The sequence below is a fragment of the Leptonychotes weddellii genome, chromosome 12, assembly GCF_054177405.1.
Source record: "Leptonychotes weddellii isolate Sample4059 chromosome 12, ASM5417740v2, whole genome shotgun sequence".
In the NCBI taxonomy this organism is placed as follows: domain Eukaryota; kingdom Metazoa; phylum Chordata; class Mammalia; order Carnivora; family Phocidae; genus Leptonychotes; species Leptonychotes weddellii.
Window position 1 is genome coordinate 32,594,309 of NC_138380.1, and position 27,855 is coordinate 32,622,163.

A 27,855-nucleotide genomic window follows, 5' to 3' on the forward strand; every position below is an offset into this window, starting at 1 on the left:
TGACCCTATGCTCAGTCAAACTCATTCAGTTAAATATGAGGCATTGTGATATATGTTGGGAACACATTAATGAAACTGATTTGCAGTTTTCTCAGCATGTGACACTTTTACTTGTTCTGGGCCTTTGCACTTGCTATTGTTGCTACCTGGAATGTCCTTTCTTCTCTGGATAACTCCCACTTGCCTGTTGGGTCTCAGCTTAGTACATGTATTTAGAAATTCAGGGTACATTTGTTCTCTATGTCTGCCCATCCTTTTCATGTCATATGCATTATCACTTTGAATCAGAATTTCATATTTACTCTTCTGTCTCTTCCACTAGATTGGAAGCTCCTTGAGAACAATGTTTCATGCTCATATTTGCATATACTCTATCTAAAAATGTTAGATACATAGTAACCAACTAATGAACAGATATATTTTAATGTTGAATGCATTAATTACTACTCATGAAATTTGTTCATTTTCTTTATTTTTATTTTTTTTAATTAATTTATTTATTTGACACACAGAGAGAGAGAGAGACACAGCTAGAGAGGGAACACAAGCAGAGGGAACGGGAGAGGGAGAAGCAGGCTCCTGGCTGAGCAGGGACCCCGATGCGGGCCTTGATCCTAGGACCACAGGATCATGACCTGAGCAGAAGCAGACACTTAATGACTGAGCCACCCAGGCGCCCCCCAATTTGTTCATTTTAACTATTAGTGTCTTTGTGTGTGTGGGTGTGTGTTTCTAGTTCATTTTTCCTTCTTAATTTTGTGGGAAATCTTAATTTTATATACATGGGTAAAATCTATCAGTATATCTCTTTTTGATTTAACATGTCTTAATTATAAATTCAACAGATGCTTCTGTTAAAAAATTCAAATGGCAAAGATCCAATGTACAATGCAGACATTCTCTCACCCTCCCTCCATGTGATCATTATGAAGTTTGTTGTGCATTTTTCCAAGTATTTTCTGAATATATACAAAAATGTTATATGCATTCCTTGTTGCTTTAAATAAGTGAGATAGTACAATGAATATAGTTCTGAAACTTGCTTTTTGTTCCTTAGTCTTAATCATGTATATTTAGGAATGGTATGTTTTGGTCATGGTAATGCATTTGTACTCATTATTTAAAATAATTGAATACTATTGTAATAAACTTACCATAATTTATTTATTTGGTTATCCATCAGACATTTAACAAGTGTACTTTTTTTCTCATTAATGAATGTATAGAATACTAGCAAAGAATTACCCTTTCCTTATCTATACTAATTTATTGTTCTATTTTTATCTTATTTTATCATATAACCAACCATAACCCTTTGTCATGGATTTAAGAAAGTCCTATTTTTGCCTAATATCCCAGCCACTGTCAGTGTGTTCAAAGACTATTATGTCTTTTCTCTTTTGCATCATTAATTTTTCCTTCTCTACTGGATCATTCCCACCAAAACAAAAAACATGCTATAATAATTCCTTTCTTGAAAAAAAAAAAAAAAGATAAAATTTCTCCACCAGCCATGATTGCTCCTTTTTATAACAAATCTACTCAACATAGTTGTTGATGTTCATTTTCTAACTTCCATTTTCTCTTAACCAACTATGATAAGATGCTCATTCATACCACTGCACCAAACATACACTGGTCAAAGCCACCTGTCACCTATATATTATCAAATCCAATTTGCTGTATGGATTTACTGAATGAATTAATCTCTCTCTTTAAAAAAACACTATTTTCTGCTATAAACATTGGGGTGTCCCTTCGAATCAGCACTTTCATATCCTTTAGTTAAACATCTAGTAGTGCAATTGTTGGATCATAAGGTAGTTCTATTTTTAACTTTGTGAGGAACCTCCATACTGTTTTCCAGAGTGGCTGCACCAGTTTGCATTCCCACCAACAGTGCATGAGGGTTCCCCTTGCATCCTTGCCAGCACCTGTTGTTTCCTGTGTTGTTAATTTTAGCCATTCTGACAGGTGTGAGGTGATACCTCATTGTATTTTTGATTTGTGTTTCCCTGATAAGTGATGAGTATCTCTTCATGTGTATGTTAGCTATCTGTATGTCTCCTTTGGAAAAAATGTCTATTCATGTCTTCTGCCCATTTCTTAACTGGATTATTTGTTTTTTGGGTGTTGAGTTTGATGAGTTCTTTATAGATTTTGGATACTAACCATTTATCAGATATGGCATTTGCAAATATCTTTTCCCATTCCAAAGTTGCCTTTTAGTTTTATTGATTGTTTCCTTTCCTGTGCAGAAGGTTTTATCTTGAAATCCCAATAGTTCATTTGCTTTTGTTTCCTTGCCTCTGGAGCTGTGTCTAGTAAGAAGTTGCTAAGGCTGATGTCAAAGAGGTTGCTGCCTGTGTTCTCCTCCAGGATTTTGATGGTTTCCTGTCTCACATTTAGGTCTTTCATCCATTTTGAATTTATTTTTATGTATGGTGTAAGAAAGTGGTCCAGTTTCATTCTTTTGCATGTTGCTGTCCAGTTTTCCCAACACCACTTGTTGAAGAGACTTTTTTTCATTGGATATTTTCCTCCTTTGTCAAAGATAATTGACCATATAATTGTGGACTTATTTCTGGATTTTCTATTCTATTACACTATTTTTTTATTCTTTCAGAGTAGCTTTAGAAACATTTTGTCAACATGGAAAATATTCATTGGAATTTTCATGAAAACTATAATTGATTTAGGAATGACTTGACACCTTAGAGCTATTTATTCTTCCTAGTATAAGCATCTCTTTTTACCAAAAACCATTTATGTAGAGGGGTGCCTGGGTGGCTCAGTCAGTTAAGCATCTGCCTTCAGCTCAGGTCATGGTGTTGGGGTCCTGGGATCAAGCCCCACATCAGGCTCCTTGCTCAGCGGGGAGTCTGCTTCTCCCTCACCCTCTCCCTCTGCCTCTGCCCCCCACTGTGCCCATTCTCTCTCTCTCTCTCTCAAATAAATAAAATCGTCAAAAATAAAACTATTTAGGTAGAGTGTTACAGTTTTCCTCATATGATCTTCACATATTTTTCTAATATTAAGGTTATTCTTTTGTAGTTTATCTTTTCATTGGGATTGAAAATGAGTTTCCACATTATCTATTTTTTTATTTATTGTTGTATGTATGCATTTATTTATAATGGTGAAATGTAGAAAGGCTAATGATGTTGCTTTTTTGAGAAATTTATTTTCTTTTTTTTAAGATTGTATTTATTTACTTGAGAGAGAGAGCACACATGAGCAGAGAAGGGGAGGAGAAGGGTGGAGGGAGAAGTAGACTCCCCACTGAGCAGGGAGCCTGATGCAGGGCTCAATCCCAGGACTCCGGGATCATGACCTTAGCCAAAGGCAGATGCTTAACCGACTGAGCCACCCAGGCATCCCTGATTGTGCATTTTTAAAAAGATTTTTAGTTGTGTTGTTTTCATACCCGCAGCTAAAGTCAAACAAAGAAAATGCCATTCAGTCATGAAATATATCTTTCACAGATGAAGCCTATTTTAAACTCAACTTTCTGATGACAAAATAATAACAACAACAGTAAGCACTCCAATTTAGCAAATGTGACAAAAAGAATTCCGTTTTGAAGCTTTATATTTTTTTAATTTTAAGATGATACATAATTGGACTGGTCTTTTACATCATAAAAAAGTTCATATTCATAGTCTCAGTGACTATTTTCTGGATTACCTGAAGAGTCTTTCCCCATATTCCTCTCCTCTCTTCCTCTACCTAAAGCTTGTTACCTTCTCTCCTCACCATTCTGCAGCCTGAATCACTCTTCATGATTCCAAACTAAAGGTCCTGGATATGGGGGTCAGTTTGCTAGAAGTATAAGTGGTGGTTAGGAGTTGTGAAAAAACAATATATGCTTTTGCTTAGGTTCAGCTTCTGACTCTTCTTCAGTGAAAGGATAATCTAGATTTGATTGTTGTTACTAAGTACATCCCTTCCTATGAAAAATGTTATTTACTTACATGGAAAAACATATCTTTAAACCTGTTTTCCAACATTTAAATAAATCATAACTTCCACAACAATGTAGAGATAAGGGGCCAGCACAGCTCTCAGCAGCAATGCCAACTTAACCCAATGGCATTTATTAAGACACATGAGTTTAAGCCACAGCATTAGTTGTAATCTTGTGACAATTAAAAAAAAAAAAAACTACCAAATGAAATACATTAAATAACCAGGCATTAAACATCTCTTGATCTCAGTTCAATTTTACTATATGTACCAACAGACCAAATTGGTCCCCTTTAAGAAAACAAAGCAGCAAAATTTCAATGCGCTAGGTAAATCAGTTACTATATGCCTTTCATTCACGACTAGCATGTCTCTTATCACCACAATGAAATTCTTTTTGGCTTCTGAGTCTGTTCATCGGTGCCATGAAGCTGATGGCTTAAACAGAATTGAAGACATGGGAAAGAAACCTCTGAAGTCAATGAACCATTGGTGTATTCCTCTATGCTCGATTCCAGCTTCCCAAGGCCAGTATCAACAATGAAAGGAAGAATACCTTGGTAATCTAGCAACATGTACCAAGGCCTACACATGGTGAAAATTATCTTTATAATACTCCATTGTAGTATTATTTACAATTCCCCTTGTCATTTAATAAAGATCATTCACCACCCTCTGCCCAAATAATTTACTATACATTTTGTCTAAAAGAGGGGTGCCTGGGTGGCTCAGTCAGTTTAACATCTGCCTTCGGCTCAGGTTATTAACTCAGGGTCCTGGAATCAAGCCCCGCATCAGGATCTCTGCTCAGCAGGGAGCCTGCTTCTCCCTCTCCCTCTGCCTGCTGCTCTGCCTACTTGTGCTCTGTGTGTGTCAAATAAATAAATAAAATCTTTAAAAAATTAAAAATAAAAATAAATTGTCTAAAAGATTGTGTTGTGTGTGTGTGTGTGTGTCTTTGTATAGGGAGGGGTAATTTGAAGGAAAGACCTGTGAGATATCATCAATCATTAATTTATTTTTAGACATTATTAAGATATATTTAAACCTCAAGATATAGTAGATTGATCAATCCAATGTTCTATCCTTTGCATGCTGCCTCTACAGGGAGATTTTCTTTATAATTATCCCAAGAGTAAAGAAAGAAACCCCCCAGAGCAAGGAGCTACGACTCCAGCAGAAGTTGAATTATTGCTCTGCACTGTCTTCCTCATATAAAAAAGCTATTACAGACTGAATTGTGCCCCCCATTCATATATTGAAACCCTAACCCCCTCCCCCATATGAGTGTATTTGGAGATAGGGCTTTTAGGGAGGTAATTAAGGTTAAATGAGGTTAATAAAGGCAGGACTCTAGTCCAGTTGAATTGGTGTCTTTATGAGAAGAGGAAGAGACACCAGAGATGGATCTTCCTCTCTCCCCCACTCCCGCTCCTGTTCCCTTGCACTCTCTCTCTCTCTTTCTCCATATGAGTACAAAGGAAAGGCCATATGAGCACACAGCAAGAAGGCAGGTGTCTACAAGCCAGGAAGAGGGCTCTCACCACAAACCAAATTTACTGGCACCACGAACATGGAATCCTAGCCTCCAGAACTGTTACAAAATAAATGTCTGTTGTTTAAAGCTGCCCAGTTAGTGGTTTTTTTATGGCAGCTTGAGCTAACTAATACAGAAGCTCATCATCTTTTAACTGTTCTCCTGCAGCCTCTGAACTTTACCTGCAGCGTCCTACCATCATCCATCACTTAACTTCAGTGTCCTCCCAAGATGAAGAACTGAGAGACTTAGACACTGTTGGTGTTTTTGTCTGTGATGCACTTGTAAATGCGTTTTATTGATTTCTACAACATGTGGCTTGTTATTTTCTCCTGGCCATTCAAACATACCTTTAGTTTTGGACCTATGTCTTCTGGTTTTGCCTCTGGTCGTTCTGCTTCCATTGTCACCAGAGGTGTCAGCAGGAGCAGACGCAAGTTGGACTGTAAATGTGTGCTTATTTTTCTCATTGGGATTGTAATTGAAAGGCTATAACATCACAGATTTATCAAACTTCCCTTCTGCATCAATGTGGTGCCTGGTTCTTCACTTTAAAACATGCATTTTGTCTGTAAGATTGCCAAGTTTTAGGGTGATGGTGACAACTCTGATGAAGGAAACGTGTAATATGAGCTTGTGCTGTGGCTTAATGCTCAGGACATGCTCCATCTTCACCACATTCATCCACAGCAAGAGCATCACTGGCTGGGAGACCCCTGAGAGACCAACTTTAATAATAATAACAATGATGATGATGATGATGATGATGGTGCCTGTCTTGGTGGGTCACTTATGGGGTGAGGGGAGGGGGTTGTATTTTCATCTTGCATCAGTACATTTTATTTTAGGTTCTTATAAATTCTTATGGTTTTTAAGTTCATCCTTTTCTATGTTTTACAGTATATAACTATAACATCTGCAAATAAAGATAATTTTGCATTTCCTTTCTAATAATTATACTTCTTATTTTGGTTCCATATCTTATGGCTTTGATTAGCACTTCCAGAACAATTAGATAACAATGATAATAACAGACATTTTTGTTTTCCACCTGATTTTAATTGGATACTATTAAGAATGAAGTCAGCCATTGATTTGAGATGTTACAGAAACAACATATGTTAATGAAATTTCATATGTGTTTGGAAAGATTTTAAAATAAAATATGAGTGTAAATTTTTTCCAGAATTTTTCTAATTTTATTGAAATTATCAAATTGTTTTTACTTTTCTGACCTATTGGTAGGAAGTAATATACTAATTGTTTTCCTAATATTGAACTAACTTTGTATAATGCACATGATTTTGAGTCAAAATGAGTAAACCAGACCACCCTCTGAGGAATGTTTAATCACTAAACATGTTGTGCACATTTCTGTCCTATAAAAGATTCATATTCAACTGTGATCCCAATCAGCAACTTTCTCTTCCCACTAAAGGGAACAAATTATAATCCTTTCCACTGCTGCAGTAAACAACAAACAGATTGCTGATTATACAGAAAGAGAAAAAGCAGACATAGGACAGAGCATGCAGATTAGAAAGAAGCCATTTCCTCCTTAACACTAAGTAAATAGCAGGCATTTTGCAAAGCGCATTAAAGGGAGCAGACTGCTATAGAATTCAATTAATAAAGACTTGTTAACTGAAAGCAAACTCTGAGCAATTATATTATCAAGTAAATAGAATTATCTGTAAATAGCAGAAAGGACCCCACAACAAAGAAACCACATGAATTGGTACCCTTTCTTTTTATGCTCACAGCCTTCTGAGCTTGTCTTTCTAATTCAGTAGTATATCTAGTATTGGAAAGGAAATAACAGAACAATAGGACTTATGAGTTGCTGTTATGAGAAGTAACTCAGTGGCATTAAACAGGAAGTGCCCTGACACTGTATAGTGGGGAAAAAAAAAATTATCTCCAGCTGAGATTCCAGCAAGTAAATGACTATTCTTGCCCAGAGATCTATTTAACTTTCCCTGTATTAAAAGCATAACAGAGAAATTCTGGACAGAAAGAGGTCTCATCGTGGTCAAAATGCAAACAGTAGAGACATTGAGTGGAAGGTGATCTATCCTACAGTTATTGGAGGTTCCCACATGGGGCTGGCACCCTATAGATTATAATGACAATCCAATAAGAAACATGTGATAAAAATTTGGAAGGAAATATTTTGTAGTGAAAAGATGGTTGGAGTTACCATGAGGGAGCTGAATCTTGCTCAAGATAGTCACCATGTGGCAATGAATAGTAACACAAATTCTGAGACTATTTTTCTTTATCTGTAAAATTGAGATAATAATACACACCTTGAAAATATATCAGAACTACATGAAATGTGTACGTATGGTACAGAGCCACACACAGTAAGTATTCAATGAGAGATGGCTTGTTACTTTATTATTATTATTGAAGCAAAACTTGAGAAATGTAACAGAGTTAGAAATCTATTTAAGATAGAAATGAAGACCCTAACACAAGTAACATTTTCACGACAGAACACTGTGGGGCAAGAATGATGTGGAACACAGAAAAATATTCATAAAACTTGTGAAAGAAAATCTCCATATGCATGGGGATGAGGAGGGAAGGCTATCCTCTAAGCTCTTAGTCAAAATTAGCTCCTCAGGGAGGAGAATGGGAAATTTTTATCAAAATACACAGTACATATACTTTGCAGGTATTTGGATTTATGTTGAAGTTAAGGGACAGTAATATAGGCACTGTTTCATTTTGAAGTATGGAACAACCATTCTCAATGAATCCTCTTTTGGTCTTCTTAAGATTCCATATTAAGTAACCACGTACAGAGATAACCCCACAAGAGACTCCAGAAATTCTGGGCAAACCAAGTAAGCAGTACGTCTTACAGAATCATATTTTAATATTAGATAAGGGGTTAGTATCCGAAGTCTATAAAAAACTCATCAAATTCAACACTGCTGGTGGGAACGTAAACTGGTACAGCTACTCTGGAAAATAGAATGGAGGTACCTCAAAAAGTTAAAAATAGAACTACCCTATGACCCAGCAATTGCACTGCTAGGTATTTAACCCAAGAATCAAAAACGCTTATTCAAAAGGGCACATGCATCCCAACACATAGCAGCACTATCAATAATAGCCAATGAAAGAGCCCAAATGTCCACCGACTGATGAGTGGATAAAGAAGATGTGGTATATATATACTCGGTGATCAAGAAGAATGAAATCTTGCCATTTGCAACAACATGGATGGAATTAGAATGTATTATGCCAAGCAAAGTAAGTCAGTCAGAGAAAGACAAATATATAATTTCACTCATATGTATAATTTAAGAAACAAAACAGCAACATAGGGGAAGGGAAGGAAAAATAAAATAAGATAAAAACAGAGAGGGGTGCAAACCATAAGAAACTCTTAAATATAGAGGCTAAACTGAGGGTGACTGGAGGGGATGTGAGTGAGGGATGAGCTAAACGGGTGATAGGCACTTGTTGGGATGAACATTGGGTGATGAATCACTGGATTCTGCTCCTGAAATCAGTGCTGCACTGTATGTTAACTAACTTGAATTTAAATTAAAAAAAAAAAAAAGAATCATTTTTAACAGCACTTATTTTTGCTTGGAGAGGCCCCACTCCACATCACCAGAAACATGTTAAATTTTAGTAGTCACATTACTGCCTATTTTTACTGAATTTTTACTATTACATTTTAAAGATATTTGTAATTTTTTTTTTTTTTGAAATTTGGTGTTAAGCCTAACACTTTGTGATTGGCTCTAATTTCTCCACAATCTCAGTCTCAATGCATGCCTAGGAATTCTTGCAAAGTGAAAAAATCTAAATCACAAATTGTTTTCAATGGTTATGAAATTTTACTGGACATGAACCTTAACAATTAACGAAGTTGAAGCAATGTTAGTTTTTGTAGACATTTAAACATTTATTGCTTTAAATTTTTCAGGGTTACTGTCTTTTTATATTTTAGAATCAATGTTTTATTTTGTTTTGTTTTATTTTGAGTTCTTAAATGTTGTCAATGACCTTTGAAGAGCAAGAAGACCTAAGCACTAGGCATACTGGTACACCATGGTTTAACCAGCCCAATCACATATAGTAGATGGTCAATTAGTGTTTGTGGATTCGATGGGTAATTTGAGAATATGCATATGCCATGGGGTATGAGCCAAAGCAGTAGCACAGTTTATGATGCAGCTTTATTTTATTAGTGGCACCACTAAGCCATTTTACACACAGCAGTGGCTGGCTATGTCAGTCATAATGTTGGAAAGTTGAGAAAGAGGCAATTCCAGAACTGGAGGGTTAAGCTGGCTGTCAGAACAGGCCATAGTCACTAGCAGGCCAAGGTCATGATGCTAAGGTTGTGCCATAGTCATCAGCAGGCAATCTCAAAGCAGACAAATGGAAGTCAGACAACCTTAAGCCTTCAGAGAGAAGTTGGGCCTCACACACTGGCATTACTATTGTCAGGCCTTATTGTTGATATTCATTAAGGGAGGGAGACTGGCAGGTGGGTTCACAAAAATAGATTCCTCCGATGCCATCTTCTCTAGGGAAACCTGCCTTGACAAACCCTGTTCCCCAGAATACGTATGAATGACTGCAATGAACAGATACTCCTGAGCTCAGGGGGCAGTCGTTCCTTGGATGTACTGTGGGAGAAAGAAAGAGCAGTGGGATAGGACCCTAAGTTGAGATGGCTCATGTTTGCTTAGTCATCACCCCCGCCACCCCAGTGGCAATTATGTTACTCCTGAAAGAGCCTTTACCTGCCCACACCTGGACCTCTGGGTCTCAGTCGAGTCACCATCTGTCCAGGAAACACTCATGGCTTCACGGCTGCACTATAATAATAGGTAAGCAGTCTGGGAAGAGAGTTAAGAGTTGTAAAGCATCAGTATGGATGGATATGATTCCCAAAAACCTCTGAGATTTCCACATCAGGTTATTCTTTCAGGACTGCTCCAGGGTGAGAATCCTAAATACTAGACATTGGTAGACAGTTATTTACAACTGAAATGTTCATTTGCCTTAATGATTCCCAAGCATATTTGAACCATAATTGGATATCTAACTCAGAATTATGCTTGTATTTTCACCAATTATTCAACTTTTTCCTTAAAATGTGTTGGGTATAGAATTACCAGTCATCTGTTGGTGTAACAATTGACAGCTATACAAAATGCATCTCTTTTAGCCATACTGCCTCCAGGAATTTGATGATCACATTCATCAAAAGGTTTTTGTAAGATAGACAAATGGCAAGTATCATGTTATAGCTACTTTACTTTAGAGAAAATGACCATGTGCTGGGGCAAAACTAACTAGCTCAAAGGTACCAAAGCCTTAGAAAGGAAGGTTGGGAGCTAACACATAATGAGGATCTATTATCTGCTAAGAAGTTTGTACAGATGCATCTCTTTTAGTAAGCATTTCTTCACAATTGCGTTTATCAGATCTATAACACTGACCACTTTCAAAGCAAATCTGGTACTGTGAAAAACACAAAAAGGGCTCTAGATGACTTTGAAGCATTTACTTACTTGCTTAATAACCTTCAGTGACTCCCTATCTCCACTGGGTCAAGTTTACCATTCTGCTTGCTTTTCAAGGTCTTCACTGGTCTCCCTACCTAGCCTGCCTTATTTCTTCTTTCCTCCCACTTATTCCCTCTGGGCAATGCAGGTCAGTATTTTTACTGACCTGCAAACATATTATGTTCATTGCTACCTCCAAGCATCTTTCTTTCCTCTTCTGTCATCTAGGCAAATGTCACCAATTCTTCAAGGATTCCTTAACAGTTCATTATTTAGCAGAGTTTAGTAACCAGAAATGCTACAGAGACTTTGTTAAACATGATCTTAGCTAAAACATGGTAATTCCCGAAGCATGGATTTAAAACAATGATGTTATAATGAAGTTAGTGGACATTTATTATGGCAAAGAAAGCTCTGAGGTTTTATCTCTTTAAAATAAAGTGCATAGCTGATTCTGGACTGCAACTTCAAATTCTTAAGTCTCTTGGAATACAAGAGGTGGCATTTTTCATAGGACCTTAGTTCAGTAATGTAGTTTTTAATCCTCTACTGAACTACTTGAACATAAGCTTGACAAATTTCATGTTTAAAGTTATCAGGTTCTAAAGTACATTCCATAGTATTTGAATCTGCGGTGCTACCCCTCCATAATAAAGTACTAGACTTGAGGGAAAAATAAAATGCCCACCTCCCTTTTCTTTTCATGAAGAGAGACTGTTCTATAATGCAGAATGAAACTCATGGAAACTAACCATAATAGTTCATATTTTCTTTATAGTCAGTTCAAGAAGCATAATTATCAAAGTCATACAACTTTCTAGTTTTGAATGACATTGTTCAGCAGAGGTTTTCACACAATTTTTATGAACACAGGCAGTTGTTAGAATTCTTCATGGAAAGTTTATTATATTTAAGGATTTTTTGAACACAATTTTTTAAAGATTTCGTTTATTTATTTGAGAGAGAGCATGCATGAGCAGGGGGAGGGGCAAAGGGAGAGGGAGAAGCAGACTCGTTGCTGAGCAGGGCTTGATCCCAGGACCCTGATATCATGACCTTAGGTGAAGGCAGATGCTTAACCAACTGAGCCACTCAGGCACCCCTTAAACACAATTTTTAAAAATATCACTTTATAGGGCGCCTGGGTGGCTCAGTTGGTTAGGCGACTGCCTTCGGCTCAGGTCATGATCCTGGAGTCCCGGGATCGAGTCCCGCATCGGGCTCCCTGCTCGGCGGGGAGTCTGCCTCTCTCTCTGACCCTCCCCCCTCTCATGCTCTCTATCTCATTCTCTCGCTCAAATAAATAAATCTTTAAAAAAAAAAATATATCACTTTATAAAGATTTAAGATAATGGAAACCAAATGAAATGCCCACTCCTAGGATAATTAGAAAAATACAGTGTGATTAATCATGTAAGATGATTATGTTAGAATCTGCTGCTTTCGATCTAAGGTTGCTGATCTGATAAGAATTTCCTTCTGTATACTCTAAAGTTATTATTCAGTCAATAAAATCCAACAAGTATGCACTGAGTACTATTATATGTGGCCCCTATGCTATGTACCAAGTGGCCAAAGTCAGACATGGTTCCTGTCTTCACGGAGCTTTCTGGTTTGTGGGACAGATAGACATGATTGAAATGATCACTCTAAGGATTGTATAATTACAAACTGAGGTAAGTTTTCTGAAAAAAAAAAAAAAGTAAGTGAGCTAGGAAACTTGGTTCTGAGCTTCTAGGCTCTCCTCCAAAAATGTAATATCCAAAATAGACATCTTTCTGTCCTAAAAGAACTGGACTACAGTTAGGGGGACAGGCATTATGTAAGTAAGTAAATACATCAGTCAAATCATAGTTGGTCTTATGAAGAAAACACAGTGTACAGTGATGAAGAACAACAAAGAATGGGGCTAATTTAGATAAATAAATAAGAGGAGAGACATGTATGCTGAAGACTATGGAATGAGAAAGATCCTGCCATTTTAAGTAGTATTAGGGGAAGACAAAAGCCTGTATAAAAGTCCTGAAACATAAAAAGACATCAGTTTGTTCAAAGATCAGAGAGTATGCCATAGCAGCTGGAACAGAGGAGGGAAAAGAAGACAGACATAAAATAAGGTTATAAAAAATAGATAGCAGTCAGATCATCAGAACTATATAAGAAATATCAAGGGGGTTGAATTAGATTTTTAATGAAATGGGAGAGCATAAAAGAGGACTGAAAATGATTTAAAGTTCAAATTGTTCCCTTGGTAACTAAATAGACGATGAAAGAAGGAGATGCAGTTGGACACTATTGCTGTCCTCCAAGGAAGAAGGGAGGGTATATTGTACCAGAGTCTTGGCAGAGAAGATAAAGAAAAATAAAGATTTGAAAATATTTTGAAGGAAGACTCAAGGAATCTGTTGATGAATTGGCTGAGGGAAGGCAGGAGGATTAGGAAAAGCAAATTATGTATGACTCCACTCCAAGGTTTCTGACTTAAGCAACTGAATGGATACATCAGTAGATGTGCTGACATCTTCTAAGTTGGAGAAGTTTGAAAGCAGATCAAATGTGAACATAGGTGGGGTGTGGTGAGGTGCAAAGGAATTCACATCCACATAGATTTTGAGATGCCTGTGAGACATCCAAAATGAAAGGTTGGGGGAGGCAGTTAAACATATATATACGAGGAGACATTTGAAATGGGCATAATTGAGGGGTCCTCAGTCTGTAGATGACATATAAAGTGATGGTAACAAACAGTATCACCAAAAGAGAGAATGTAAAGAGAGGAGAAGGGGCTCCAAGATCAATTCCAAGCAAAAAGGTTTTAGGGAAAACTAGCAAAAGAGATTGAGAAGGAGTGGTCAGTGAAATCTCAGACACAAGACATCTTGAAAACTAAAAGATAAGAGTGTTTCAGGAAATGTGCAGTGTTACTGAGAAGTCAGGTACTCTTTTGGCTTTTACTCACTTATTGATTAATACCTGGGATTTTATTTTTAAAAGATAAACATCAAAATAACATTATGTAAAAATAATAATTCATACTGGAAAGAGTTGGTAAAGTAGTTCTGCATACATTATCTCACTTGATCCCAAGAATTCAGTATATTTTATTACTGACTGTATTATGCACTCAAAGACATGGAGCTCATGAGAACAACTGATATTTAATAATAAAGTCAGCATTTATTCAACAAGTATTGTGAGCTCCTGCTTGGAGAGGCATGTTTAGACTCTGAAGATATAGCTATAAACAAAATAAATCACATCCCTGAATTCACAGTGCTTACTTTCCACTGGATATTGTACTATACTGGTTATAATGTAGCACAGAAGGCTTAGGAAATTATTAAGAGGTGTAGAATTTTTACTAATTCAAAGACGATATATGCTCTCTGAAATTTATTGCAGCATTATTTACAATAGCCAAGATATGGAAGCAACCTAAGTACCTAAGTGACCATCAATAGACAAATGGATAAGGAAGATGTGATACATACACACACACACACACACACACACACACACACACACTGGGATGTTATACAGCCATAAAAAGATGAGATGGCACCATTTGAGACAGCATGCATAGACCTAGAGGGTATTATGCTAAGTAAAATAAGTCAGACTGAGAAAGACAAATGCCATATGATTCCCCTCATAAGTAGAATCTAAAAAAAAGAAAAAGAAAAAGAAACAAAAGCAAATTAAAAAAGGCAAAATCAGACTTATAAATACAGAGAACTGATAGTTGTCAGAGGAGATGGGGAGTGGGGATGGGCAAAATGGGTGAAGGAGGGAGGGAGATACGGGCTTCCAGTTATGGAATGAATAAGTCTAGGGAATAAAAGGTACAGCATAAGGAATATAGTCAATGATATTGTAATAGCGATGTAACAGGACAGATGGCAGCTACACTTGTGAACATAGCATAATGTATAAACTTGTCAAATCACTAAGTTGAACACGTGAAGCAAATGTAACATTGTGTCAACTATATTCAAATTTTAAAAGTGCAGAATTTTGACTGCAGAGGTTCACTTTTTTAAAATCTTAATTACTCATTTTAAGAGTTCATTAGTATTAAGCATATTCACATTGTTGTACAAGAGGTTCACCTTTTGAAATTCTTGCCAATGTGATAAATCTAAAAATGGCATTTTTATGTATTTGAGGTAGTACTATCGTAAACTAAATATTCATGTTTCTCCATGTCTATACTGACATACTGAGGGGTTTGTATCTTAAAAACTTCCAAAATCATACCTATGATCTGAGATTTCTTAACAGTAATGCTTGCCAAGAAGTTAAAAAGCATTAAGATCTGTCTTATTTGTGTCTAACCAAATCTTTATCCATTTGGGCATTGTCCTGATATTCTATCAATGTAGTCATTGGAGCATATGGGCTTCCTGATATCCTATAAATATTCTCTATTTTGTTTTCATGGATAAAGTGAGTTTTAGAACTACTTTGACAAAACAGAATGTCACTAAGTGTGTGCTTTTTCAAACAATACAGAAAAAAGAAATTTCAGTGTCTTTAATAGCATATACTTTATCTTCTTTTTCTTATCCTCTTTTCCTCTAGGAATTTATTCCTGCCTAAAATAATCTATGAATGCCACAAAAAAACGTGGCATCTTATCTATGAAAGAGATAACATTAGTGCTTGGTAGATTTATCAATATGCCTGGCACTTAAGAGATTTATGTGTGGGTCATTCTGACAGGACATATGTAACATTGATTTTTGTGGCTGGATTCATGCTAACTGGACTTGACTGTATAATTTTGTATTAGAGCCACTGGCCCTCTGAAAAACTGCTTTGCATTTGTACTTGTGTTTTGGATAGAACCCAGTTTAGGTTTCTTTGCCCTTCAAAATGACCATGATGGTCTCTGTGGCTTTTTCTTTTTTTTCTTTTTCCCTTCTGGAATTTACACTGGCCAAAGAACACTTTCTTTTTAAAAACTGACTTTCACTGTTGCCATGGCTGAATCATTCTTAAAGCAACTTCAGTTTTACAGAGAGATTTTTGTTTAATGTCTTCCCTGGCATTTTATAAGGTTAAAGAGGTGCTTAACAATAACCTTCATGTGCAGTACATACAGTCTACAGTCACTGAGACATGAGTACAGATGAATAGCTATGTTATTCCCACTAAAGAAAGGAGAAAAAAAGACTTAAATTCTATTGAAGCAAGTGACCAATGGTTCTCCATGTGGTGGTACCACCTTGTATGGGGCATTTTGGAAAAGCATGGGGTATTTGGGTTGTCACAATGAGGATGGGCACTAGTTTTTCAAGAGAGATAGCCAAAGATCCTGCATGTTCTACGGTATGCAAAGCAGTCCACTGACAAAGAACTGTCCCACAGCTCGCATGACTTTCAAATGTCCCACTGGTCACTTACATAGATGAAAACTCTGTTTATAATCTGAGCCTAGAATCTAACCATACTTTACAATAAGCACAGTGTGTTTCTGCATGGTTTTCCCTAAGGTACTTTTTCCAGGAATGCCAGTACTAAGCAAATTGTGGAAAGGTTTTATCCTGTTTTACCTGGACTTTAACCAAAAGTTGTCTACAGTTTCATAAAATCATGTCCTGACAGCAATGTCACTTGTGAGGTTCAAGTCACCAGTACAACCAAGTCAACATACCTGTATCAGTCTGCATTTGGAACAATCACATTCCTGGAATTCTATGTATATAGATGAAAGCATCTCACTACTTCATTTTATTTTCTTATATAATCATGACTTTGTTATAAAAGGGGTTATTGGCAGGGGCACCTGGATGGCTCAGTTGTTTAAGCATCTGCCTTCAGCTTAAGTTATGATCCCACAGTCCTGGGATGGAGCTCAGGTAGGTTTCCCTGCTCAGTGGAGAGCCTGCTTCTCCTTCTACCCCTCATCCCCTCTGCTTGTGCTCTCTCTCTCTCTCTCAAATAAGTAAAATCTTAAAAAGGGGGGCAGGGTTATTGGCTGAATACTAGAGAGAACAATTCTGAAACTTATGAGAAAAGGGGAACTATCTCATCTCCTCTCTGGGGGGTTTTAGATGATGTTAATCTGGACAAATCAGAGAGGCTTTCCCGTCAACCATTTTGAAAGCACTGATTGGTTATCAGACAGATGTAGACCAGGAATTTACCCTTGAGCATCACTGTTTATATGGTACAATAGTCTATTTCATGATGGTCCTTAGCATGAGAGCCCTAACCTCAATTTCTAGGATCACATCATAGCCTAGAGGAAATGTCATTCTGACATAGTAAGTAAATGTATCAGAAGCAAAACACTGGTCCCATTTATTCAGGCCTGTGTTGCTCCTTGAACTGTACCTATCCCCTACATAGCCTGAAGGCCCTGCTGCCTCAGACAAGCCAACAATAAAGCCTTTCCCCATACATATACATCAAACCTCTTTTCCCCAGGAAATTTTATCATTGATTTATGAACCTTACAGTCTGGTTGACATGCCCTTTATGGTCCAACCTGGTATTAGAGCCCTGAAAAATTCAGGTAGGCTGTGTGTCCTTAGCTCCTCTTTGCCTATGCCCTACGCCCTCCTTCCAGAGGCTTCCAGGACCATATGCAAATATGCCCTTTGATGGTTGATGATCATCCTGTATTATTTTTTGACATAGGCTCAGCTATTTACTGTAATCATTGAACTTTTAATGATCTGAAATGCACATAATAAAAAGTAACTAACTTTCACAAGATTGTGATAGAATCCTAGGCAGAGGCAAGAAAAAAAATATTTTTTTAAATTACCCAAATATATCTAGGTACTCAGGTATGATGGTTTTGTGCACAGAGTCTAGACCCAGCATTCCCAGGTTCAAATGCCAGCTCTGCTATTTATCAGCTTCATGACCTTGGTCTAGTTATTTATCTTCTCTGGTTTAGTTCTTCTGTATAGTGGTAATAATAATAGTACATACCTACAACACAGGATTGTGATGAGGATTAAATGAGTTAATTTATGCAAAGTGCTCAGAATAGCACCTGGCACATAATAAGCACTCAATAAATATTAGTTATTATCCCTAGGATTGTGTTTCTGTTTCTAGGGATATTCACTTATACTAATAGATATTTACTTTCCCAGGTGTTCAAGTAAAAAAGAAAGCCAAATGCTCATCAAGTTTCTCTTCTGCTTCAGAAAAAAGATGAGTCCTTTCTTTTTCTAAATCACAAGTATGTGAAAATTAAAATACTTTCCCATGACCTCTTGTACTTAAAAATCCGCATTATGTCTTTCTTATTGTAAAATATGAACCAAGAGGTGCTCTGGGCAAAGGTGGTTTCATTTAGGGGTTCAGCCAGTTGGTTTAATTCTAATCCAAGGGTGCCGTAGCTTCATCTATAAATCCAGTGACACTACATGGAATTCTTGCAACCATACAGCATTGTCTGTTATACTTTTTTGAATATTTGCTTTTTCCCTGCTGGAAAATAAAATTTCAACCTCCTATTCACATTGTTACTCCAATATGTCTAATGTGTCTTCATTACTGTTCACAGCACCAGTGATTACCATGGCGCCCAAACATCAATTAATGCCTGATGATGATTATGATGTTGATGTAGTCAAAACAGAGGAGCCCTTGATTATTCTCCATCTCTGTGTCAGATCTTCAGGGTATATCTAAATATAACACTAGATCATCCATTTGGACTGAGCTGCCTCATAATCAGTAAAACTGACTTTCCCCCCCGAATATACTGAAACTTTTTGTCTCATTTAGGAATCCCAGCCTAAAAGATTCCAGCCTTCTCCGCTAGTATAAATTAATAATATCAACACTTCCTTCTATTTATTTATATTTAAAACACCTGACATGAGAATTCAGAGAATTCAGATTTAATCTTTTCTTTCACTAGTTGATATTTCTTTACTTTTACTTTTTCTTTTCTTTTTCTATTTTTTTTTACAGCAATCACTTTGTGGTTTTTATTATGTTATGCCTGGATTTTATGATGTTAATAGCTGGATTCCAGCTGACCGGTTAGAACAGGGGAGTGGACGACAGGTAAAGATGAGATCTCCAGGGCTTGAAACCCTGTTCTTAGCAGTTTTTTTCTTGTCTCTGGGGACCCGTTGCAAGACAGCACCATTTCATAAAGTGTCAGGTAATTGCTAACACTAGAATACACACATGAATTTTCTACGAACTAGAATAAATCTTCAATCCATATAGACATAATTAGAATGATACATTTTTATGTTTACCCAATTCCCTTGGATACATTTGCTCTATTTCCCAATAGAAAAGAAACACATCCTATGAAAAGTGTCAGGGAGTTGCCAAAGGACATTCTGCTGCTTCCTTTAAAAGCATAGAACTTAAGAGAAGCATGTAGCTGTCCATCACTCAAAGGATTCTTTGCTCAAAGACTAATGGCACTGCTGCCACACATCATTGTGATTTTCCCTCATAACAGAGGATTCACAGGTATTAAAGAGGCCTCAGTAAATTAGCATTCTTTTATGATCAATTTTAATTAATCTTTTGAGTTAAGACAATGTGCCACTACCATATATCATATGCAGGAATTTATCACAGTGTCACTTGCTCGTAATAAAAAATAACCCTTATTATCATAAAAGCTCCTTAAGATGGAGGAGGAAAAGATATAAAAAGAGGCAGGGTAAAGAAAAGAAAGAAAGAGAGATGGATGGAAAGAAAATAGATAATAAAGACAGAGAATCATTGTAATATTTAAATGCTAACAGTGTGTCTATCTTTGTTCACTTATCATGTTTGGCAATACAAATGAACAACAGAGTAGGGAAAGGCACGATATGTTAAATTATTATGTGTATGTCAGATAAGCAGTTTGTCTGATGTTTCCATCTCTGCTGGAAGGCTGGCTTAAAACTGTGTGACCTATTCTTCAGAGAGTCAAAGATAAACTCCAGCAATTGTGTAATTCCTCCCACTCTGACAGAGATAAATATGTTCATATTTTTCCCAGCTAATCCTCCTTGTTGGGTGATAACATATGGCTGCATCCATATGACATACAGAGATTCAAGATATCTGGACAAGCATCCGGCTATCTGTAATACTGTCTGCCCACTGGGTCATCTTGTTATCGGGGTCCTTTCAGATGAAACAAGTCTGCTGCAAGTTGATGCAAAAATAAATCTACAAACCTGGGTTCTAAGGCAGTGGCATTAGTCCTTAGTTGCACAAAATCATTGTAGGGAAAGTTTGTGGGTTTTTTTAAAACAATGTCCAGGCTTCCTGGGTGGCTCAGTCTGTTAAATGTCTGCCTTCAGCTCAGGTCATGATCTCAGGGTCCTGGGCTGGAGCCCCCTGTGGAGCTCCCTGTACAGTGGGGAGTCTGCTCCTCCCTCTCCCTTTGCCCCTCCCCTGGCTTGTGCTCTCTTGCTCATTCTCTCTCTCAAATAAATAAATAATTAAAATCTTTAAAAAAAAAACAAAAAAACAATGTCCAGGCACTATTAAAGACAAATTAAACAGGTTTCTTTGGGTTTGGAGTCTGGGAAGCAGTAAATGTTTCCCAAATGATTCTAAAAGTGCAGCTAGATTTGAGAACCACTGTCTCAACACTTTTGAGAATAGTAAGTATACTCAGTCTTGTCAGATTTCAACCAAATATTAGGCTTCCTAAATTTGAAAAGAAGACAGGGTATTTTGATTGGCTAGATTGAAACAAAAATGTATGTGTTTAAAAAGTGAGACATTAAAATCAAAAGCAAAAATAAAAGGGTTGTGGAAGAAACAACTATGAAGATAGGAAATTGAACTCAATTCAACAAATGATAATTTGAGCACCTACTAAGTGTAGCAGGTTCTATTTTGGTTGAATGATAAATGGAGGTAAATGAGGTAAATAAATGATGTCACCAAATAGGATTACTTTACCAAGGATAGTGACTGACATTTACATATACTTTCTGAACATACGATGAAATGAAACAAGTGTATGTCATAGGGAATGTAAGCAAGTGTTAAAGAAAACATTGTGGAAGTAAGACTCTTTAGTTCTTAAATAGAAAAAACTGAAAACTGTGACTCTCTTGCACTGGAATGTTTAAAAATCAAGTAGATTTGCATCTGTCTAATGGAGCCACAGTGTGTTACATTTTTACTATCCTATGACTTTGATGTGGTTTCTGTTCCTGAGTTTCTCCAATTCCCTACTTATCTACTGTTGCCTCTTCATAATTGAGAGGAAATTCTACTTGTTAAGTCTGAATCAGGATTCTGTGTTATGTCCTTATCTCTGCACTTCATGTCATTACCTACAGTACATTTTAGCCCTGACCTACAGCTAGCAGGGTTTTTGTTATTTGGATTTACCTAGAAGAATGTATAATAATATAATGAAATAATATTTTTAAAATTGCTTGAATAACTCAACCTATAGTTTCATCTTCAAATCAAAGTAGTTTTCATAAGATATGATGAGAAAACCTTAATTACAACTGAGGTATTTTTGTCTCCCCTCTTTATGGAGTTCTAAGTACCTTTAGATGAATTAGTCCTTATGATATCCTCATAGAAAAGAGAATATAGATGTTTCATTTCATCTTATTATGTTTTTCTTCTCATTATTCAGTCATTCAAAAAAACAAAACAAAACTGAGCTACTAATATGTGCCAGAAACTGTGCTAGGTGCTGCAAATACCACCATATCATTCATACCCTACCAAAAGAAAAAAAAATTCTAGTGAGAAGACAGAGACTATATATACATAAATAAATAATGTCAGGTGGAAATAAGTCCAGTGATTAAAAATAAGCAAGGTGCAAGGATAGAGTCAGGGTTGCAATTTTAACTGCAATGAACAGAAAAGGCCTCGATGAAAATGTGACTTTGTGGCAAATTCCTAAAGAAAGTGAGGAGGCAAACCAAACACTCTTCTACCAGATATTTCAGATGACTCAGTAGAGGAAAGAGCAGGTATGAAGACTGAGGCAGGGACACATTCCATGTATTGGAGAAAGTGAGGAAGTAAGAAGGCTGGAGAAATGTAAGCAAGGAGGTGTGTATGGAGGATGGGGTAGAATGATTCTCTTCTCAAACATACTTATGATGAAATCAGTTATCTTTCCTTTTATACTCTGCACTTTGATCCCTGTCCCTATAAGTGGGCATCTGAAGAAGACTTAGAGCTCCTAATTTTAATAGGGTCTGAATAGAAGAATTCATGCATTAGTAAGGGGCCTGGCAAGAAACAAGGTACATTCAAGTAGGATTGCTAAGAGGATTTAAGTAAGGGAGTATTTATTATAGAGGAGTCACCTGCAGCAGTTAGCCACAGCAGGAAACCACCACCTGAATGGTAAAGGGAGAAAATGATGTTACAAGAGTCTAGTAGGAGCTATAGCCACACAAGAGGAATTGTTCACCATGAGCTGTAGTCATGGATCAGGCAGCCTCTGCCAGACTGGAGACCCAAAGAGGGAGCAGTGGAAGTAATGCCCAGCCTTTCTCTCCTCCCACCCTCCTGTCTTTTGTCAGTGCCTCACATTGGTCCAATCCACCTGGAACCAGAAGGGAAAGATCTCTAGTTACTCACTCTACAGGGTTCAATATCCTTAGGCACAAAGAAGAGTAGAAAGTGGATTGGAGAGAGAAGCAAATACAGAAAAACCAGCACACTCTATAAGACTACACTTCATCTAAATTTTATCGGGTGGTTAGTCCAGGAGCAATTACAGCAGTAATAGGTAACAAGAATCAAATATGTAGGGATGCCTGGGTGGCTCAGTCATTAAGCATCTGCCTTCGGCTCAGGTCATGATCCCAGGGTTCTGGGATCAAGTCCCACATCGGGCTCCCTGCTCAGCGGGGAACCTGCTTCTCCCTCTGTCTGCTTCTCCCACTGCTTATGCTCACTCTCTCTCTCTGACAAATAAATAAATAAAATCTTTAAAAAAAAAAAGAATCAAATATGTAAATATGTTGACTTGTAAGGGATCAATAAGATATTCTTCTATTCTTTAAAAATTGAAATGCCTATGAAGTTTCAAAGCAATTTAGACATTTTTAATCTACTAACCCCAAAAGGGGTTTTTGTGCATGTATGGACCATGTATTTTTTTTTAATTGTATATGCATCTGTGTCTATCATATTATCTTCAGTTTCTGAAGAAATTGCTTTTCTGTTCAAGTGAGTCATCTCCAATATTCCTTGTGATCTTTATTCTGGACCTCACGCATTTTTTGGAGGGCCAGATGCACACAACTGAGCCTCCCTCTTGTTATCTAACAAGAACCCATGTATCTGATTATCCTGTACCAGCCAGAGATCTCTGCACACTTCCCAATAACCTTCAAGGTTGTTGTGTTGCCTGAGATTGTGCTTGAAGCTGTTACAATTCCACTCTCAAAATTCTCATATGGAGACTACTGAAAATCAGAGATGATATCAAGTGACATATGTTCACAATATTCACTAGGGAGAATTCTGATTGACAAGAATTTGAACTGAATTGTATTGTTGTAACTTACACTGTGATTTTAACCAGATAGCATAGAACCTGTCTTGGAAAGAAAGTATCCAGAAGGTTATCTGTTCTCCTAATTCTAACAATATTCTTCTAATATCCTTCCAATATTTTACTAGCCTTTTTTTTTCTTGGGGGGATGTAATTCTTTTTAATCACACAATAGTGCAACAAGCCTGTATGTGGATGCTAATTCAGATGATTTGCTGGATTTCTTTCCATCATGAGAGGTTCCCTTTGTGCATTCTTTAATGATCATGCAGGATAAAAAAAGAAAGTGAACTGTTTCTTCAATAATTTTCCAGAGTTAAAAAACATCTGAGATGAGAACACTTACCTCCTCCCCAGTAACAGGGCCAATATTGTTGGCAAACTCCAGTAGTTAGGAATCATCAATACATCCATGGCTGCATTGCTTTTATGCAGAGTGGATACACTCAAAGGCAGAAGAAAAAAGTAGCTAAGGAATAAAATGGGAATTGAATGATGACTTAGTCATTAACAATCTGCTTCAAATATCAAAGATGTCCAGCATTAAAGAATCCACAGAACATGTGCATCACAAAGGACCTGCTAACAGAAAAGACCCAATGCTTTTGCCTCTCTTGAAAATAGAATTTTAGAGCTTATTTCACTAGGGAGGACACTAAGGCTAGTAGAGACCAAGCACCTGGCTTATACACCACAAAATTAATGATAATCAAGCTGAATTTAGGTTGGCCTTCCTAGAAGCAGGGCCTGTGACAGAGATCTGGATGCTTGGAATTTACTGCAGGAGTACTCTCAGGAGACACCTGTAGTTGCATGAGGGATGCAGGGAAGGAGAAAGAGAGCCCAGCAAGGATGTCTCACAGGTTAAGTCTAACCTTGGCCTGATCCATGAGGGTACTGGAGGATTAAGCACACTGCAGAACTGACCCGAACCTTGGGCAAAGTGGCTTAATGTTCCTCTGCATTAGTCACTGCATGTGGGCCACCTGGAGGTGGAAAATAGGCATAACTTCTTGGATGAGGCAGCTCTCTGGGGCCTGCTATGAGCCGTTTGCAGCCAACTCTGAAACTGAGGGCCGGTGTACCAATCTAGTAATAGGATTCTGGGCAGGGCACAACAGCATCTTCCATGGAACCAAAATTTGAATTCAGGTGCCCCCGAAAACTACATACCTTCTTTTCAATATGTAATGTTGTCCAAAGCCTATCTTTTTTTTCCTCTTCAGCATACTATAACTCAATCTCATATGCGTTCTTCCCTCTCATCCTGATAGTAAGCAAGGTCAAACAATAAACTACCAAATTTATTTCCTCCTGCCCCTTTGTTTCTTCAGCAGCTTAGATTTGTGAGAAGTGGTGTCAGTGTACCTGACAACATGAGGGCATTGTTTTGGCATGCTGTACTATTTTGTGCCCTTGAATTAGTATGGATTTTGGGATTGTGTCCACAGCGATAAATCTAAAATTCACTTCCTCAGCCTACGATACGTACCCAATCTACTACTTCTTCCTTAGCAGAAGGCATTGAACAAAGTATTTACACCAAAGGAAGCCACTTAAAAGGAACAGACTGAAAATGTAAGGATGATGGAAATAAAAAGCTAGACCACAGGGGAAGATTCAAGTGATCACACACCTTAAATAATAGAAGTCTGTGAATTCATGCTGGCAGACCTAAGTAGGTCACCAAATTGGTTGTTTACTTGCTGTTGGATATGAAGCATGATAAAGTAAGCAGGAAAGAAAACTGTGTGAGCTGCATCTCCATAACAACAGAGAAGAGAACAATTACAAGAGACCCTGGCCAACCGCCTCCACAAAAGCAGTTTTAACCTCAGAGCAACGAGGAGTGACATAGCAAACTACTGCTAATGTCTGAATAACACAGGGCATGGAGCCAGGTAAAAACTTTCCCTTTTCAGAGGACGAAAGCCTTTAATCCACAGGCAGATTTGCTGAACTAGCTGAAACCTTGAAAGGACTGAGCTAACTACTGCAAGAATAATATAAGATAGTAGTAAAATGAGAGCTTATTAAAAGTAATTTAATTACAGTATACAGTATATTAAAGGTTAGACAACAACACATGCTAGTAAATATTAAGAGATTGGTGCGCTGTCAAAATTTACCTATATTACCAAGAATGTCATGATACTGTAAATGGTAACTTGTTATTATGGTCTAAATAACATTTTGAATGAGTTTTTCTTCCTTTTCTTTATTACTGAAATATAGAAAAATTAAACTAAATTTAACCTTTAACTCTACTTTTTCAAGGCATGATTGGTCTCCCTAAGTATTCAAAATTCTCTTCAACAACCTTTTCAAAGCAATCTAGATATTTTTCTTATATTTATTATTATTTTTTAATGCATTGGGGAACTTGTCTGGGATATTTGTTTACAGAGATTTTTGCCAGTGGATTAGGAATTTTATCTTTCAGCATGAAATCACCCATTGTATCCAACTGATCTGCTTTTTAGAAACTATAACCCAGGGACATTTGAACTTGATCTTTGATTTTACATTTCTGAACATTCTCCAGATAACCTGTTAATTCTCTAAGAAATTTTGAGTCTGGATTTTTTTTTTTTGCCAATATAGAATACATTTGAAAGGATTACTAATAGCAAATCCAAAGTATCAGCAATTATATCACAGCTCCTAATAAAATCTTACCAAAGGGATTAAAACTTCTGAGGGTCCTTTTCTCCCCTTCCCTCCAACCCCAGTCCTTACCCCTTGAATTTCTATAGGTAGTAAAGTTCCACTGTATTGAGTAGCAGGCCTGGATATCTTAGACTGCAGCTAAATTCTACAGACCATCAATAGAACAGTTTGTAAAGAAGTGGAAAAACAGCATTCAAAAAATCTTTGCTGGCTTGAGTGGACATAGCCAAGAATATTTGGATGCCTATCTTTGCAAGTCAAAATTTATGCCAGGAAGCTCTAATGAAAACTGCGCTACTTAACAAATCCATGTGTAAATTCCTTCTCAACTCTGAATGAATTCATTCCTACCACGTGGAACATTATTCATTTCTTTTTATTCTTTGCAACATACATAATTAAATTAAGAAATTATAATTTAGGTCAGTCTATTGCAAACAATTTAATGTAAGCAGTCTTTAAAAGAGACCTGTTTCTAGTAACCTTTGCTGCCCTTTCAAGAACATTAAAGCAGCATCTGGAGTGGTTCAAAGCACAGCCCATGATGCTGGGCTGAAGTCCAGTGCAGCCCCCATCTACCACTAGCTATGTATGATCTGGGTGAGTTGCTGAACATCTCGAAGCATCGGTTCTCCTAGCTCTAAAAAGAAGTCATAACAATAATAATTACCTCACTGGGCATTAGGGAATATCTGATGAATTAATGTGAGCAAGGCCCTTTCCCCAGTGCCCCATACAGTAAGTCTCAACAAATAACTGCTTATTAAGATGCTTGAAAAGGATATGTACAATATTTTTACTATATACTGCTGTTACCAAAATCTAACTGTATAATTAAAGTTGAATGGAAATGCTCCTATCAGTGAAGACTTCTGATATTTCTAGACTATAAAGCTGATTCTACTTCCTTGCATAAAATCTTTCTGTGATTCCCCATAATCTTGCTAATAATATGCAAACCCCTTGTCATGCACATACACAAATTCTCTCATCATCTCGCTCCTTGCTCCACATTTCCTCAATTTTATCTACTACCACTCCTGGCTTCAATAAATGCAAACAGTCATACAAAACTACTCACAGCCCCTGAATATGCCATGCTGTTCATGCCCCTGTGCCTTTGCCTGTGCTGTTTCCTCTGTCTGCAAGGCCTTTTCTTTATCTTCCTCTGTCTTCTAACAAACCTGTGCTCCTTCCTCATGACCCAACTCAAGTATCTTTTCTTCTGGGTAGTCTTTGCTGATGTTTCCCATTCCCTAGGCAAAAGTAATCACTCTTTCCTTTGTATTAGATTAGATTATCATATAAGACATGAAAATCATGTGTTTAAAAGATAAGATAAAAGCATGTGTTTACATGCTTACCTCCATTAAGCTATGAGTTTACTGATTGCAGGCACAGAATTTGTCCCATTTACTATTTCTCCAGCAGAAAATATTCTGTTTGGTTTATGTACCTGCTAACTAATATTTGTTTTAATGAATGAATTATTGACCAAATGTATTCATTGACATTTTTACAAGCTTTTACTACCTCCATTATTCCACCCTGATTCAAATCATCATTGTTTCCAATCTGGTTTCTCGGCATCCATCTGCCTTTCCACAGTCTATTCCCAACAAAGTAGCCAGAGTGATAATCAATACCTTCCAATA

General features: G+C 37.1%; 1 long non-coding RNA gene across 1 annotated transcript; it reads right to left on the reverse strand.

The window, feature by feature from the left end:
- Nucleotides 1-509: 509 nt before the first annotated feature.
- Nucleotides 510-24,192, reverse strand: LOC145716507 (uncharacterized). The gene is made up of 3 exons (XR_014139191.1): nucleotides 23,877-24,192; nucleotides 10,279-10,374; nucleotides 510-6,231 (listed from the first exon to the last, which is right to left on the reverse strand). It is a non-coding gene; the product is annotated as an uncharacterized LOC145716507 (long non-coding RNA).
- Nucleotides 24,193-27,855: the final 3,663 nt, after the last annotated feature.